Consider the following 18,163-nt stretch of genomic DNA (forward strand, 5'->3'; position numbering starts at 1 on the left):
GCCATAAGAACTCTATACTTAGAATATTTTAGAACTAGGTAAGTCTCCTTATAAATAGGGCATGACACTTAGCATTTGTATAGCAAGTAAGAGCAACAAGCAACTCAAACAATTTGCAAGCAAGCTCTCAAAGCTCTCTTGTACACAGACACTCTTGGGAATACAAACTCTCTTTGACTCAATTGCTCACTCTCCTCTCTAGTTTTCAACAAACAACTTAGCTTAGCTAGTTGAGAAGCTCAAGGCTTACTTTGCAACTTTCGAACAATAATTATCCAAGTGCTGCATAGATTGGCTGTGCAAAATACTCATCCCGTGATATCAAGCTCATGAACATGCATAATGGCAGCTTAAGTGGAGAACAAATTAATATTAAAGGCACGAAGACATTTCCAAAACGAGAACGTCTACATATTTTGTAATTCAGTATATCAATCCTTTAGTTACAAGTTGTTAATTACATATGTCTCTGCTTATTTTTTTTTTAAATTATCAACATACAAATACAATATAAATTAAAATAAAGTAAATGAATACACACGAATAAGATATATAACAATTATATGAAATTATACAATTGGATAGATGCATGACCACGGCGAGTCCTCAACAATACAATTAATATTGAAGACTTGTTCCGTTTTTTGAACACCATATTAAAAAAGAATCTTGTTGTTGAGTAATTAAATGTCTCCAAATATGAACACCACAAATATGGAGGAAGTTGCAGTAGGCCCCAGCCGACGAACCTATGGAGAGTGACATGCATGCTCAAGAAAATTATTAACGTCAGGACTTTTCAAAGAACCCAGCAAGTTGTCCGATTAATTTGTTTTGAACATTCAAGTTGTCATTATTATCAGTGTAGAAGATCTTTTTTTTTTTTTCCTTCCACTATGGTTCATAGTCATGGTGATTTTCCTCTATAAATGGGCTGGCAAGAATTGGTGTTAGTATAACACATTTTGCAATTTCGTTTTTCTCTATGGCTAAGTTCTTTTCCTCTCTCAATACCCCTTCAATGGCTCCCGTCGCCTTGTTTCTTCTTGGACTGCTAATGGCTATCTTAGACACAGCAAGTATGTATCTTCATTTCTCGAGAAAATGATTAAAACCTTTTTGTTGTTCGTAAAAAAATAATTTTTTTTTTTCATATTTCAAAATCCATCAAAATTGCTTCAGGAACTTGATCACGTCGCTTTTATGCAATTTTTTTTTTCCCGTCAGTGATCGAATATGAAAAACAGAGTTTGTGATATAAAGCACGAAATGATTACTTCACTGAAGCCCAACTTGCCCATTTGATCATTTTCCCGATCCATCTTTCTAGCCATGGATTAATATTATTCATTAATTACTATAAGTTTCTTAATAATTTGTTGATTCTGTACATATTTCATTTTACGGGTGCTCAAATAGGTGTTTGCTATGGAATGCTTGGTAACAACTTACCATCAAATGAGATGTCATAGCTCTCTACAACCAAAACAACATCAGAAGAATGAGACTCTATGATCCAAACAGAGAAGCACTCGAAGCTCTCAGAGGCTCCAACATTGAAGTCACGTTGGGCCTTCCCAATGACGACCTCCGAAGAATCGCTTCCAATCAAGCCGAAGCAAACACTTGGGTCCAAAACAACGTCCGAAATTTTGCTAACAATGTCAAGTTCAAATACATTGCTGTAGGAAATGAAGCAAAACCTGGAGATAACTTCGCTCAGTACCTTGTTCCCGCCATGAGAAACATACAAAGCGCCGTCAACGGAGCCGGCCTTGGCAACCAAATCAAGGTTTCCACTGCCATCGAAACCGGAGCTCTTGGTGAATCTTTCCCGCCGTCAAGAGGCTCATTTAAGCAAGATTACAGACCCATTCTTGATCCCCTCATTCGCTTCCTCAACGAAAACAGATCCCCGTTGCTTGTCAACTTGTACCCTTACTTCGCAATTGCTGATAACCGCCAAATATCTCTCGATTATGCACTATTTAGGTCACAACAGACGGTTGTTTCCGACGGGTCGTTAAGTTACCTGAGTCTTTTTGATGCCATGTTGGATGCTGTTTACGCCGCGTTGGAGAAAACCGGCGGGGGGTCGCTGGACATCGTGATATCGGAGAGCGGGTGGCCGACGGCTGGTGGGGACGGGCGTTAACGAATGTTGATAATGCAAGGACTTATAATAATAACTTGATACAACATGTGAAGCGAAGGTCACCAAAGAAGCCTGGAAGGCCTATTGAGACTTACATATTTGCTATGTTTGATGAGAATGGCAAAAAGGGGCCCGAGACTGAGAGGCACTGGGGACTTTTTGCTCCAAATAGGCAGCCTAGATACCAAATTAATTTTAATTAATTAACTAAACTAAAGCAGCTGCATGCACCGACAGGATTTGAGGTGATATTTATAATGGAATAATTCTACCATATGTACTAGTGAATAAGAGTTTGTATTACCACCATGCATGCGTGCATGAGGGCAAATTTCATGAACAATAATGTCAATGGTTAAGGTATTTAATTATATCATAATATCTTTCGTTTTTGCAAAGTTTAATTTAAATGCATATTTGACTTTAAAATACTACGTTCGATCTTCTTTCGTAAACTACATGTCCGACACATCTGAAGGGATGGTTGATCTTAAATACCAATGTTATTTATAGACTTAAATTAAAACCAAATGGTTGTCATATTGAAAATCAAACTGAATTAAAATTTTAGTTTGGTTCGGAGTAAATTGAACTACGTGTCCAGTCGTCTATCTCTCCAAAATTTAAATTTGCATGGCCAACTGAAGTAATTAAACTATTTGAAAATCACTTAGTCAAGTTCCTAAGGAGAGTTATATCTTGTAATTCTTTAATTAAAAACATGTAATATAGTTGTTTGATTAAGAACACATAAGATACTTTTAATTATGACTTAAAAGTAAATCATAATTTATCGAATACTTTAGAGCTTGACACCGCAATATAGCGTAGTCTAATATGCAATGAAATAATTTGTTGAATGTAGACGGCAAAGACCATCTAATTGTAACACAACCCGCTTTGTCCTTGCTTGTTGATTAATAATTTAATAATATGATTTGTGCTTGCCATCGCCTAATAAGAATCATACGAAGATGATGCATATATAGTAAGGATCAAGATCATAATTTGATGCAAATGTTGATGTCAAAATGTAATGTTAATGCCAACATTTGAATTTATATGTGGGAAGACAATTTGCTAATATCCTTATCCCTTATCAGAAAACTGTGACCACGAGAAGATTCTCCACGAGCATATAATTTTCAACATAATAAAAAATGCAGAATATAAATATGAGAGAGTATTATGATTATAATTTGAATAACAAGAGTGGATCCCATAACCTTTAACACTTTTATTTTGATTTAGACTATTCCTTCTTATCTTCTTTAACTATTATTATTTTCATTTAATAATTGAATACCATATTTAAATTTCTTGTGGTTCGATATCGAATTCACCAGGTTATATTATAACTAAACAATCTTATATTTGGGTTAATCAACTACTTTTCAGTTGGGTCACTTAGCACAATATTGTTGTTCCCATTATATTATGCTAGGACATTAGACAAGTCAGAAGCTAGATCGCAGACGCATAGAGAAAGAGGAGTAACACCAGTCCTTCAAAGCTTTTCATAGCTTGTTATATTAATTCTGTTGCCTGCTATTCAAGTATGTCTAGCTAATTTTCTTATATTGAGGCTAAGGATGGAATCCTCTTCAATGAAATAATTGTCTTTTTATTTAATAAATTCCCTACATGTGTTCTTTGATAATTTTGATTCTTTTTTCACATGATTGATTGAGTAATTATCTTTTCATCTTTAATATCATGTATTCTTGATAGCTAAGAGATTATTTGAGTAAATCCAAGCTTGATGAAATAATGATTAATGTGATTCGCTTTGAATATTTGTTTTCTAGTAAATTGGATACATAAAATGCTTTGGAAACTTTTGATTCTTTGTTTTCCAATAGGATACATTAATAACTGGAAATCCCACCTTCAATAAAAAAAGAACCTACATTAGATTCAATTACTTGGGCTTAATTGTTATATCCATGAGATAAGATTGATTGATTTCGAGTTGTCACTCTAAATTGAGAATTAATTGATAATTAGATAATTATTAGTTGAATTGTGGTAGATTATGAAATATTGGTAACCTTTGTCTTATTGAATCTTTTTATTTAATGGTGCGTTTACTTCATGGAATGAGAATGAGCTGGAATGGGAATGAGTAGTGAATGTGAATGGGCTGGAATGAGAATGTGGAATGAAAATGAGATTATAATGTTTATTTGACAAAAATAAATGGGAATAGGAATGTGCTAGAATGCTATTGATGTGTTTACTTCGCAAAATAAATGGAAACAATGAATGAGAATGAAAATCAATTTACCAACATACCCATAATATTAAATAATGTAATTTTTATTATTTAGATACACGTATAAATATTGTAATAAAAATGATATTAATTAAAAATAAAATTAATAATAAAAAATGTTAATAATGATAATATTAATAAAATAATAATAACAATAATTAATAATAACTAAAATAATAAAGTTAATAAAATTTAATAATAATAAAATAAATGTTAATAATGATAATATTAATAAAAATAATAATAACAATAATTAATAGTAACTAAAATAACAAAGTTAATAAAATTTAATAATAATAATAATAATAATAATAAATTTTAATAATGATAATATTAATAAAATAATAATAAAAATAATTAATAATAACTAAAATAATAAAGTTAATAATTTTTTTAATAATAATAATAAATGTTAATAATGATAATATTAATAAAAATAACATTAACATTAATTAATAATAACTAAAATAATAAAGTTAATAAAATAATAATAATAATAATAATAATAATAAATGTTAATAATGATAATATTAATAAAAATAATAATACCAATAATTAATAATAACAATAATTAATAATAACTAAAATAATAAAGTTATAAAATTTAATAATAATAATAATAGTAATAAATGTTAATAATGGTAATATTAATAAAAATAATACTAACAATAATTAATAATAACTAAAATAATAAAGTTAATAAAATTTAATAATAATAATAATAAATATTATTAATGACATTTAAAATAATAAAATTAATTGTGATTTGAATGAGGGTAATTTGTGAAATAAGAAAAAATTAGAGAGATACAAAAGTAAATATATATTCATTCTCATTCCCTCATTTTTATTCTCAACCCCCTATGACAATGAGATTCCCATTCCTTATTTCTAAATTGTGTGGAACCCACACATTTTATTCTTATTCACAAATTACATTTTTCTAAGTAAACATGAGTTTCATTCCTATTCCCTAAACCCTCAAGTAAACACACCATAATTGTTTTCTTAGTTTAGTTAGTTTAATTTCCTTTAAAACTCAATTTGCTCAACTAGGTTAGGATTAATATTGATTTAGATTTAAGTTAGACCTCCCAATTTCTAGCAATCCCTATAGGTTCGACCTCATTACCACTATTATATTTCCAAAGATTTGTACGTTAGCGAGTATATTAAAATTTTGCACAATAAAAAGACTTGTTGAAATGTCAACGATGCTTGTTGAAATGTCAACGATGATTGTTGAAATGTCATGTTTTAGATGGTTGCTGATGCATTTTTGGAAAATTGAGCTGTTGTAACTCAAATTGAACCCAAACTGAAATTTAGACTTGAGTTTTGAAACCGAACCGATTTGAAAGACAAATCTAAATTAAACTGAACCAAATTTAATTTGGTTTAATTCAATTTGGATTCAAGGTTTGAACTAAATAGGGTTGCAACCAAATTAAAACCTAGAGTTAAACCCGATTTGCCCAATCCTAATTATCTGTGTAGTTTTTTTTTCCCTTCCCACTATGGTTCATGGTGGAGAAGATATTTTGTTTCTTCCACTATGGTTTATGGTGGAGAAGATTTATTTTTCTTCCACTCTGTTTCATAGTCATTAATAATTTTCTTCCACCATGGTTCATAGTCACCAATTTTCTTCCATTATGGTTCATGGAAATGATGATTTTCCTTTATACATGGGTTGCTAAGAAATGGTGTTGGTATAACACTTCAATATTGCGTTTATCTCCATGACTAAATTCTGTACTGTTGAAAATATGAGTCAATATTACTTATTTGAATTCCAAAGCTAGCCAAAACAATAATTTTAAGATGAGAATAGAACTCTATGAATAGTAGTTGTTAGTAGTGTTCACATTACTGTTCATGGATACTATTCATGATACTGTTCATGTACTAGCAATTATAAAATTCGTCAAGGCGTGTGTGATGCGCTATCTAAGACCAATATTCACTCATCCAGAAAGACTTCTTGATGCAATAGGGACACAAATAATGTGGATTAATCTTCAGGATTTAGTGACGCCATCAATGTGAGGTTACCCTCCGAGCACAATAGTTTACAACAGAAAGAATATTTTATGAAGAAAAATATGAGCTACAAGAGAGGTAATAGAGGTCGTTATAACTTGTAGGCTGTTTATGTCTTCTTTATATAGAGAGATCCTCTATAATCATTTTTTTAATTCTATTTAAATTAGTTACCCACTTTCCTTATTTAATTTGAATTAGTCATCTTTGTGCCTCATAGTTTAATTCAAATTAAATAATCCAAGTCACATCTAGATTTCACTTATTCAACTCTAATTTGTAATTAAATCAAACACATGACTAACTTCAAATCAAACATAAAAGTGATTGCTCTTCCCTCAAACATGGGACATTAGTATTTTGAAATACTAATAAAATTCCAACAATCCCTATATATTTCAAAATACTTCAATTTCTTTCATCATAAAGTTTAATGCATATGAACTGATGCCTTTTAGGGTCAACCATTGACAACTAATCGTGTCTCATGGAAACTTGATGAAACTTATAGTTTCTATGAACCAATATTTCTTTTGTGTAAGGTAGAGGACTAGAAGCTCACATTAAACTCTCTCAGTATTTGTTGTTCTATGGTTTGCCACTTTAATGGCCTTATCCTCTATGGATTCATGAGTACTTTAGAGAAGCCTATTTCATTTTTAGAGGAACCAACCCAGTTTTACACTTTAATGGCCCTAGGCTCCCTGGATTTATGAGTACTCTAGCAAAGCCTATCTCATTTTCAGAGGAACTGACCAAGTTCTACACTTATATAGGTGAACCTCCATTAACCGTGTCATGCAGTTTGCTACCATATGCAAAATGTGGGCTATAAAGTGCATTAAGAGCTCAATTGATCAGGCTAAATCATTGCAATAGGTGACTATGTCGCATAGGGAGGATTCAAATCAATAGAATGATAGTGCCACAAGATAATAATTGACTTTTTATTACCCTCATGAACCTACTTTATAGGATTTCCAATTACATATGTAGGTTTACTCAATCTTGTCTTTTGTTATGGATAGAAGTCTCATCGCCCGTAACGTAATTACCACTAACCTCATGTTTAATAGTTTTTAGTTAGAGAAATGGTCAAATTTGACTCTAACATCATAATCTACACTCACAATCCCAGGTTCTAGTAGTTATTCAAGAATATTATATCTCAAATGAATTTAGATACTTTTCCCGTTATATATCTTATCTCTTTGCCCATGGCGATGTGACAATCGCAATATAATCACATATAAATATAAGGATAAATGTTAATGAGAAGATTTGTTGAGAGGTTTCTTAGCTATTCAGCCTTACTACATGCTTTCTCTAAAGCAACTAACTCGGACTCCATGGTAGAATGAGCTAAACACATTAATTTGTTTGGAAGATTTTCAAGACACAACTCCTCTATCAAGGGTAAATATAAAACCACTAGTGGATTTGATTTCATTTTATCTTCAAACTGAATTCGCATTATTATACCCTTCTAACACAGATGGAGAGCTACTATAATTAAATCCAAAATCAATGGTGCCTCTCAAATAGTCTGTCTATGGCAGTCAAATAATCCTTACTAGGATTTTAAGTATAATTATTTAATATGCCTATATCATATGCAACATTAGGCTTTACTATTCATCAACTATATTAAGCTACTAATGATTTAGATATATCTCAATTTATTTACACTATATTCTATATTTTAATTAAGGTGTTTATTTGCATCATATGGTGTAATAATCAATTTCTCATCGCAATATCTAAACCTTTTCAACATAATATTCTTGTGACAATATCAGACCATTATTAGTCTTAGTGATTTTGATGCCTACTATAACATCTATTTCTCCCATATTCATCAAATCGAAGTTAGAAGCAGGCATCCTCTCAGTCTCATTTGCATATCCATTTGATATTTAATACTTTATCAAACTTCTCATGCCACTGTTTTGGTGTTTCTTTTAAGCCATATACTGACTTAACTAATTTGCATACCTTTTTGCTCAATACTTGGAACTACACAACCCTCTGGTAGACTCATGTAGATTTTTACATTTATATCTACTTTTAGATAAGTTGTTTTGATATTCATCTAATAAACATGTAAGTTATAAATTGCAATTAGTGTAATTGAATTCTAATGGATGCAATCTATATCATAAGAGCATGGGTATCAAAATAACGTATGTCTTTTTTTTATCAGATCTTTTGACAACTAATATTACCTATTATTTATCAATTGATCCATTGACTTTCAATTTTCTTTGAAAATCCATTTGTAACCAATAGGTTTTGTACCTAAAAGTAAATTAACTAATTCTTATACATAATTGCTCATGATGAAATCTAACTCACTGTTGATTGCCTCTCTCTCAGATGTGCATCTCGAGAAGCCATAACTTTTTTAGAAGTTTGAGGATCATTCTAAATAAGAAAAACATAGAAGTCTCCACCAAAACTAATGATCATTTTCATCTTTTTACTTCTCCTATATTGAACATCTGAACTCTTAGGAGGATCATTTAATTGACTCTTTCAAGGGTGTGTAACTAGTGTTGGCTTTCTTAAGAAAAAAATCAAAGAATTCAACAATCTTAGACTTAATGATGGTATCTGCCTCAATGGATGTCCTTCATTTTAAAGTACCAAGAATCTGTAAGTACAACTGTTGTGGGCATACCCTATAAAAAAAAAGTCAATAGTTTAAGGTCCTAACCTAATCCTTTTGAGATCAAGTATAAGAACCTTTGCTAAGTAACCCACATTTTGAGGAATGATAAGTTAGTCTTATAGCCTCTCCATAACTCATAGGGTGTCTTTCTTATTTTCTTTTAGGATATTCTAATATGAATACGACAAGCTAACAATATATCTTCCCCTTGCAAGTTCAGTAGTGCTCCAAAACTTATGACCGTGGTATTTACCATGTTCGTCAATGTTCTATTTTTCTTTCAACTATATCAATTGATTCAATGAATGGGGAGATGTCACTTCATGGATTTCACTCTTATACATTAAGAACTTTTCACCTGCCTCATCTTTATTTCTCAATACATTGTGAACAAAATTGAGAAATTCAGTTTCTCTACTCAAAAGTCGTTCCTATGTCCTCTTTGTGGATTTTGATTCCATACACATATCACATTTTCTTATTTGACAAGCTCAAATTAGATAGTAAACTAAGTTATTTTATTATCTAAATTTAACTTATTCAACTCTAATTTGTTATTAAATCAAACAATGACTAATTTCAAATCAAACATAATAGTGATTGCTCTCACTTCCCTCAAATGTGGGGATAATAGTAGTTTGAAATACTAGTAAGATTCCAACATATACCTCTCTCAATAGCCCTTCAATGGCTTCAATCGCCTTGTTACTTGCTAGGTTTTTAATGGCTACCTTAGACCAAAACAATATATATCTTAATTTCTCTAGAAAATGATCAAAACTTCTCTGTTGTTTGTAAAAAATTAAATTTTTTCGCGTTTCAAAATCCATCAAAATTGCTTCAGGCACTTGACTAATTAGTTTTTAAACAATTTTTTTTTTGGCTAATCATCCTGGTTTAAGTATGAGAGAGATAGAACTTAAAAAAAATGATTTTTAGCTTTGTCCACTCCCTACCCATTTTTTTTTCAAAATCCATCAAAACATACCCATAGGTTAAAAAAATTCTGGTAACTTTCAATTTTTCTATCTTTTAGTGCTACTTTAGTTGTATAGCTTTTATTGATAAACAATGAGTTTTTATTAATATTTTACCACATCAAGGAAAAATTAGTAAAAGACACAAAACAAGTTAGAAGTTAACATATATATTTTTTTCAAAAGACAAGATTTTTTGAAATATACGGTACGAAATGACTACTTTACTGAAACCCAACGTACCCATTTGATCATTTACCCTATCCATATCTCTATCCATGGATTAATGTTACTCATTAATTAATATAGGTTTCTTAATTATTTGTTGATTTTGTATATATCGCATTTTGCAGTTCCTAAAATATGTGTTTGCAATGGAATGCTTGGTGACAACTTACCATCTAAGCAGATGTCATAGCTCTTTACAGCCAAAACAACATCAGACCCATTCTTGATCTTGGTGAATCTTTCCTGCTATATAAAATGCCATTTAATTAAGCATCATGGCCTTGTACATTATTGTTATTTGTCATGATAATTAAATAATGTGATAAGGTTTGCTCTAAATTGTCATGATGAAGAGAATATAATAGACAGGTAAGTACATTTTCCACCTTTTTTTAGAAATAGCTGATAAGTAAGGTAGAAGACACTAGATAAGGAGAGTTTTGATTTTGAGATGCATGTGTTGCAAGACAGGTTTGGTTGGGTCAAAGTTGGCATGGATTTTTGAGAAGAAATTCAGTTTGGGGAAGGAGACTATGTTGGCCAATGACATGTTTCTGATTTGTGGAAAAAAAAGTCACACGTCCAACTGATTTGGATGTTTATTACTTACTGATAACTCTATGAAATAAGAGTTATCATAACACTTTTAGACTTAAATCAATAATACTTAGAGAGTAAATAATGTGTTTTCATTGCATTTTTATTATATTTTGCATAAACATTCATATTAGTTTATTCGTAATAAATTTTGTTTGATTTAGAATAATTTGTGTGCTAAATCATATTCATAATTGTAGGTGTCTGGAAGCCCAAATTTCAAAAAAGGAATGCTGATGCTATAAACTTGCAATAGATGGAAAAGAACTTAGCTACAAAAGCATTGAAACAAATCTAGAATAGTGCAGTTGCTGTAGCAACCATTGTTGTAGCAAACCTGGGACAACGACAGAGAAAATTCTGCGCGGGATACTTGCAGAATTGCGATCTGTAGTTTCCTACATCATACCAAATAAGGAGGGCTGTCACCCAAGGAGAAAAACCACAAAGAAACAAAAGAAAAACAAGATTCAAGAGAGAGATTAAGGGCTGCACAAGAGGAGAAATTGCAGAGATCAATTGGGAGCTTAGTCATTCTTATTCTTCTCTTGTTTTCTATTTATTCATGGGGATGTGTTTCATGGCCGAAACCTTGTTCTTTATTTTTATTTTACAAATCAGGACTAAATTTATTTATAGTTGAGTGATAAACAATCTTGATGGTTTATTGACTGAATATATGTGTTGCTGCATGTTTGCTGTGGCATTTTGTTTTAATAGAATTTATTTTATTCATTATTTCGGCTGATTACCCATTTAATGATACTAGCTAAGGAAGAGCCGCAAAAGGGTCTATCTTAGTGGAAAATATCAAAGCAATACTTGATCTTAAATTGGATTTCCTGGATTGAGTTTTACTTGAGTCTCAAAAGGGCCATACTTGATTTAAGATCAGTGATGAACTAGACATATGGATTCACCTTGTAGGGTAAATAGAACCTATACGTGTAATGATATATCTTATGTTGGCATAACAACTGATCACTGTTAGGTTGCATATAGATATAAGATATACAACATGTGACAACTGAGGATGCATAAGGATTCTGCCTAGTGCTGTAGCAGATACTACAGCAACTGAGCCAACCATTAGAAAATAATTAAGACCATTAGGAGAGTTTATTCACTCAACTATTCTATATTCCCATTGGTTTTATCCTTGAGTTTGATGTGATAATATACTTTGTTGCATTTTATTTTAGTTAGTATATTAGTTTCATTAATTGTTTTATTTTAATTTAGAACAAAATTTGCACTGTTAAAATTGCTGTAGCAAGTCTGATAACATCAATTCATGTGGATACGATCTTGAATACTTATAATTATATTACTTGTTGTGTACACTTGCACATTGACACTAATAGTATTAGAATATACACCAACACTTACTATCAATCTTTTATCAGTTTTTTGTATTGTGGTTCTCCTTCTTGAGAAATATGTTCACAGACTCACAGTATGTATGATCAGTTTGCAACAAGGATTATCAGTTTGCAACAAGGATTATGACTATGAATATGTAATTCAAAAAATGATAACATTCTGAGTTATGAAGCAGGGTTTATTTAATTGTGAAATATTTGAGGAAAATGGGAAATTGACAAACTCTGCTTGGAAGTGGAATGTTCAAATTTCAAAACTTTGGAAGCAACTTTTCTTTTTTTCACTTTCCGTTATGAAACATGCATTGTGTTATTAAAAACTAAAAAGGTTAGATAATAGCCGATCTTTGCAAATCTCTATTGTATATGTTGAAAATTTGAAATTAGTGTTAGTCTTTCTTCATTTCTGGAGTTATCATGTATGCCTTTGCCTTTTTCCTAAAATGAATGCGGTTATGTCTTTCGCATATTTTATGATCATAATTGCTAGTGATATTTATTGATGCCATGTTGGATGCTACTTATGCTGCTTTGGAGGAAGACGGTAGGGGCTCGCTGGATATTGTGATATCGGAAAGTGGGTGGCCGATGACCGGTGGTAACGGAGCATAAACGAATGTTGATAATGTATGGACTTATAATAATAACTTGATACGACATGTGAATCAAGGGTCACCAAAGAAGCCTGGACGACCTATTGAGACTTGCATATTTGCTATGTTTGATAAGAATCGCAAGACGGGAGATGTGATTCAAAAGCATTGGGGACATTTAGCTCCAAATACATAGCCCATATACCAAGTCAATTTTAATTAATTAACTAAAACTAAAGCAGTTGCATGCACCAAGAGGATTGTTGTGCAAATTTTATTGAACTCATAAGCGCACGAATCTATTGTAGTATAGATCAATGGTGACGAGTGTCGATCCCACGAGGAGGTGGATTTTAATTGTGTGTAGAATTAATTTTGTAAATGGGTGATTGGATTTGTAGTGAAAATGATTTGGAATATGCTAAAACTTAAATTAAAATGGCGAGAATAAATTCTAAAATTGGAATTGAAATGGCAAGAATAAATTGAAGAGAATTCTATTGAAATGACATACTTGGGTATCTGGATCCGTATCAACATGCATCATGGGCTAAATAATCCTTATTAATGTCAATTAAATCATGAGGGGGGAATCCACATCTCATGAACCACGCTCTAATCAATATGGTGCTAAGGGCTTATCGTGCTAAATAATAATAACCTTGTACTAGGGGGCCGGTGAAACCAAGGCGGTACTAGACAAGATTAGTATTATTTGTCAACGAGAAGTCAAAACATCTACAAAAATTAGAGGAGAAGAGAAAGTAAATTTACCAAATAAAGCCCATGACACATATTGAGACTTCACCTTCAACCCAAGCTTGAAAGAAAATTAGCTACTCATAATTGAACTAGGGGCAAAATGGAAATTTATTAAAATACATAGAAAATACAAGATGGAGAAGGAATTATAGAAAATAGATCCCAAAAATGGATTCAGAGCCCTCAAATTAGGGGGGAGAGGCCCCCTTTTTATAGATACATGGAGTAAATCATGACCATCGGATTAAAAACAGTTTAGACGCTCAGGATTGCGCTACGTCATCAGTCAACAGTATGCGGTTTGACCACGTGGATGAACAGTAACACGGTTTGACCTGGGTTGAACAGTAACGCAGTTTGGTTGAAAATAATCCTATGTGATGCATGTACCGTACGCGAGATTTTTGGTCCACTGATATGCTGCCACGTCACCATCAATAGTACATAAGAATTTTAGTCCAACAGGATCGTGACACCTCATCAGTCAATGCCACGTCATCGTCCATCTATGTGAACAGTGTCGTGAACAGTAACGTATACAGTACCGTACACGTGAATAATATCGTACATGTGAACAGTGCCATTTTTCCTTTTATGCTCTTCCTAAGGTTTTCGACCGTCCTGAGTTCAAAAGTGATGTCCGTTTTGCCATCTGATTTCTCGTTTATTGTGAAATGACTATGATGCCCCTAAAATACATAAAATACTTAATTAAAATAAAACACACGGAATTAAATCAAAAGAAGGTTAAATTCATAAAAGTAAAGGTGTTGCTAAAACTTGTAGTGTAAAATGACGATTTTTTCCTTTATAAATATACATTTTCTAACACTCAACACACCCCCCAACCGGCTTTTTGCTAGTCCCTAGCAAATAAAGCGAAAACAAAATTCAAAACCAAAGTGATTTTTTTTAAATTTTATTTAGAAACACTCGTGTTTATTCAATCAGATTAATGATAGCAATCAAATAAAAGTATAAGCATTATCTTCAGTCTAAAGCAACATCACACCCACATCAACCATCCACATGAATAAGCCCAGTAGACTTTGTTATAGCTACTTTCAAGAATGACATGTCAAACCCCAAAAATCTCATTGGAAGTAGTGACACTCTCACAAAGAAATTAAACCCAATAAAAATAGTCACTCCAATGAATGGTAATTGAGAGAAAATAATAAAGAAGTGATATCACATGCTCTCACCAAGATGAAATAAATATGCCTTCAGCTTAGAAATAATACGATCTCAAGTCAAATAAAAAATGATAGTCAACCCAATTTATTTATTTTTTTTATATGCACCACTACATCTTTTTAGCCCATATAACTAGCTTCTACTTCAAACTATAGTTTCCTAAAATCAAGAAGGACTTTTATTAGGACGTAACGTAGGCTAGGGATATGGCTAACAAAGAAAGGAAATAAGGAAAATAAAGTGTATGTTTGAGAAAAATGCAGAGAAATGTTTTTTTGTTTTTGGAAGTTGCAAGGTGGATTTCACCTATTATTGTTATTTTTATTCTTTTGAAACAACAACTTTTGTTTTTGTTTTTTTTTTGCTTTTATTTGGCATAACTTCACTGAACAGTATAATTATTTACATTTTCTCAAACATAAATAGGTGATGGAACTTATAAGACATCGGGTAATACTCCAAATCGGAGTAGGTCAAGATGATAAGTTGACAAAGAAAATATTTTTTTTTAAAGGCTCAAAAGGGTTAACTATGGATATTTAATAAAAGGGAGTAGGTCAAGATGATAAGTTGACAAAGAAAATATTTTTTTTTAAAGGCTCAAAAGGGTTAACTATGGATATTTAATAAAAGGGATGGCTAGAAAGGCTCAAACGGATCAAAGATGACATTTCCATCGTCTTTTAGGGCTCTAAATAATCATCCATATCTACTAGTTAGACGGGCCTCCCAATGTAGCAACACACATTTTTTTTTCTTTTTTTTTATTTTACCATTTTTTTTAAGGGTTAACTCAAAAGAAATCTAGAGATCGTGTATAAAATAATAAACTGCTAAGCTGTATAGAGAATGGGCAAAAGGGTTACTCTCCAAGAAAATGATAGGCTCAACAACTCACTTGGCACTTATTTATGACATGTTCATTCCTTCAAGCAACTCATATTTGTCTTCGACATCAACATGTAAAGTAGCAAACATAGCGTAACATCACTTAAGACCAAAGATAATACAAATACTAAAATTTGAAATTAATCATGTCATCCAATGTTAAAACAAATCACACAAATATATATATATATATATATATATATTTTAAACAACATTCTACCCCCCAACCTATTCTAAGCATGAAAGGAAAATATGCATGCAGAAATGTGAAAATGATGCATAAAAACTAATTAGAAAAGTTACACTTAAAATGATAGAAAACGAAAATGGTTTTTGTTTTTTTTTTGTTTTTTTTTTACGATGAAGATGCATTTCTAGAGTCACTACACTCCATATTCAGCCATCTTCAACACAAATAGTTAGCAACAGTTAGTTTCTACAACAAAAAATCAGTAAAAACTTAACCAAGATTCCACAATTGTCAACTATTCTCTCCCCCCAACCAGAACGAAACATTGTCCTCAATGTTTTAAAGGAAAGAAGTAGAGTTTAGAAGACATCACCTGGGTGATGCAGCACAGAAGAAAATATTTACAGGCAGAGAGTTAAATCTAATTTGTACTTCTTACTGCGGCTACTGTTACCATCATTATTTAGATGCTCCAACACAAAGGTCCAGGGGTCTGGCTCCGGTTTATAAGCTTGTAATAGATCAAGTAGCTCATTAGCAGTGTGAGCACAAATAAAAAGTTTTTTCGCATTGGAAGGAATGAAGTAGTTTTTTATTGCATGGTTAAGAAATGTGATAAAGCCATCATAAAAGTTATTGACATTTAACAAACCGATGAGTTTCTGGTGAATGTGCAGATGGGCCCAAGATGCTAGTGTGATAAGTGCCTCTAGTGTTGCAAGATCTCCTGGAAGGAAAATAAAAGTATCAGCATGATTAAGCATTTCAGTTATTCTTTCTTGTATACCTGAGACGACTAACTCTTCTCCAGTCGATGAGTCAGACAAATTGCCCAAAGGTTTTAGGACTCTTGGGATGATGCCTAACACTTGGCTGCCTCTGAGCTTCTGAGACCATTTTTTATAACTCTCGGTTACCTCCTCCATACACCAAGTGTAATTTTCTCTCTGCTATACTTGGACCAAGATCTATGGCCGCCTCAACAAACTCTTTATGTTTGCCATAGTTAAATCCAGAAAGCACACAAATGTTCTTGAACTGTTTATTTGGAGTAGCTGCCATTGTGATACTTCTCAAAAAATAATTTGTGAGTGCTTGACAAAAAAAATCACATTTAAGAGTCTTGGTGACAGTGGGTCACAGTTGTGTAGGAGGTAACATGTCAGTGTCAAATAACGCGTAAAGCACGTGGCTCTCGAGTAAAAAAGGAAACAGTAAAAAGGAAAAAGCAAACAGTAATAAAGAAAAAGCAAACAGTAATAAAATTATTAAAGACAATAATGCACACAATAAAACAATAGTGAAATAAAATAACAGTAAAGTAAAAGGATATTTACAGGTAGTTGCGACTGTGGCTCACATCTTCCTCTAATTTTACGTCCAGAAACGGTTTGAACGCCCTCTATGGGTCGAGGATAGGCTTCCTATCCAGTTTTCTTATAAACTGGCAAACAGGGTCGTTTATAGTTAGATTCCCGAGACTATATCGTGCATGCTCTTTCTGGAATAGTGGCCATAACTGGAGAATCGCTCCTTGCACATATCCACTGGGATGCGTTTCAAGAGACAGAAGGATATCATCCAATGACTCCTTATTCAAGCCATCCCTAATGAATTGAATCTTATCTTCCCTATTATCAGACACCATTCCTAAAGAACATGGTTTTTTATCGCAACTCATTCTGGCACACTTATGACAAGCAACATAAATTCTTTGAGCTCGTTGTTTTCTTGCATAATTTCCTTTACCACAACCAGGCATGTAAGCAATAAATTTTGGAGGTAACTCACCTATCGATCATACTTTCGCCTCGATTAACCAACGGATATCAGCAGGTATGTTATTCCTCATGAGCAATCGCATGCGTTCGGATCGAGCTTTATAGATTGTAAGGATGGCATTCTGAGGAAGTGAAGGGAATCGCTTGTGAAGCTTTGCTAGAATCTCGTTTTTGTCCATACTTTCGCCTCAAAATATCAGTTATTATGGGAAACTGAAGTAACCGACTTGATTGTCATGGAGTACCGTTATCCGCCACTTCACCGTGGTAACAAACTAAAGCACACAAACAGAAAAACAAATCAAAACACACAAAGAAAATTAAAATCGTCCTCTTATTGAATTTACCTCAAGCTCCAACTAGATGTCGTAAACACTTCTCTCAATGTCTCTGAGTTGGCTTTCTAAATCCTCAACATAGGGTA

The 18,163-nt window shown here is 32.3% G+C and overlaps 1 pseudogene; it reads left to right on the forward strand.

Moving 5' to 3' along the window:
* Positions 1-976: 976 nt before the first annotated feature.
* Positions 977-2,360, forward strand: LOC18031972 (annotated as a pseudogene).
* The last annotated feature ends 15,803 nt before the right edge of the window (positions 2,361-18,163 follow it).

This window comes from Citrus clementina, unplaced genomic scaffold, assembly GCF_000493195.1.
Source record: "Citrus clementina cultivar Clemenules unplaced genomic scaffold, Citrus_clementina_v1.0 scaffold_9, whole genome shotgun sequence".
NCBI lineage: Eukaryota > Viridiplantae > Streptophyta > Magnoliopsida > Sapindales > Rutaceae > Citrus > Citrus x clementina.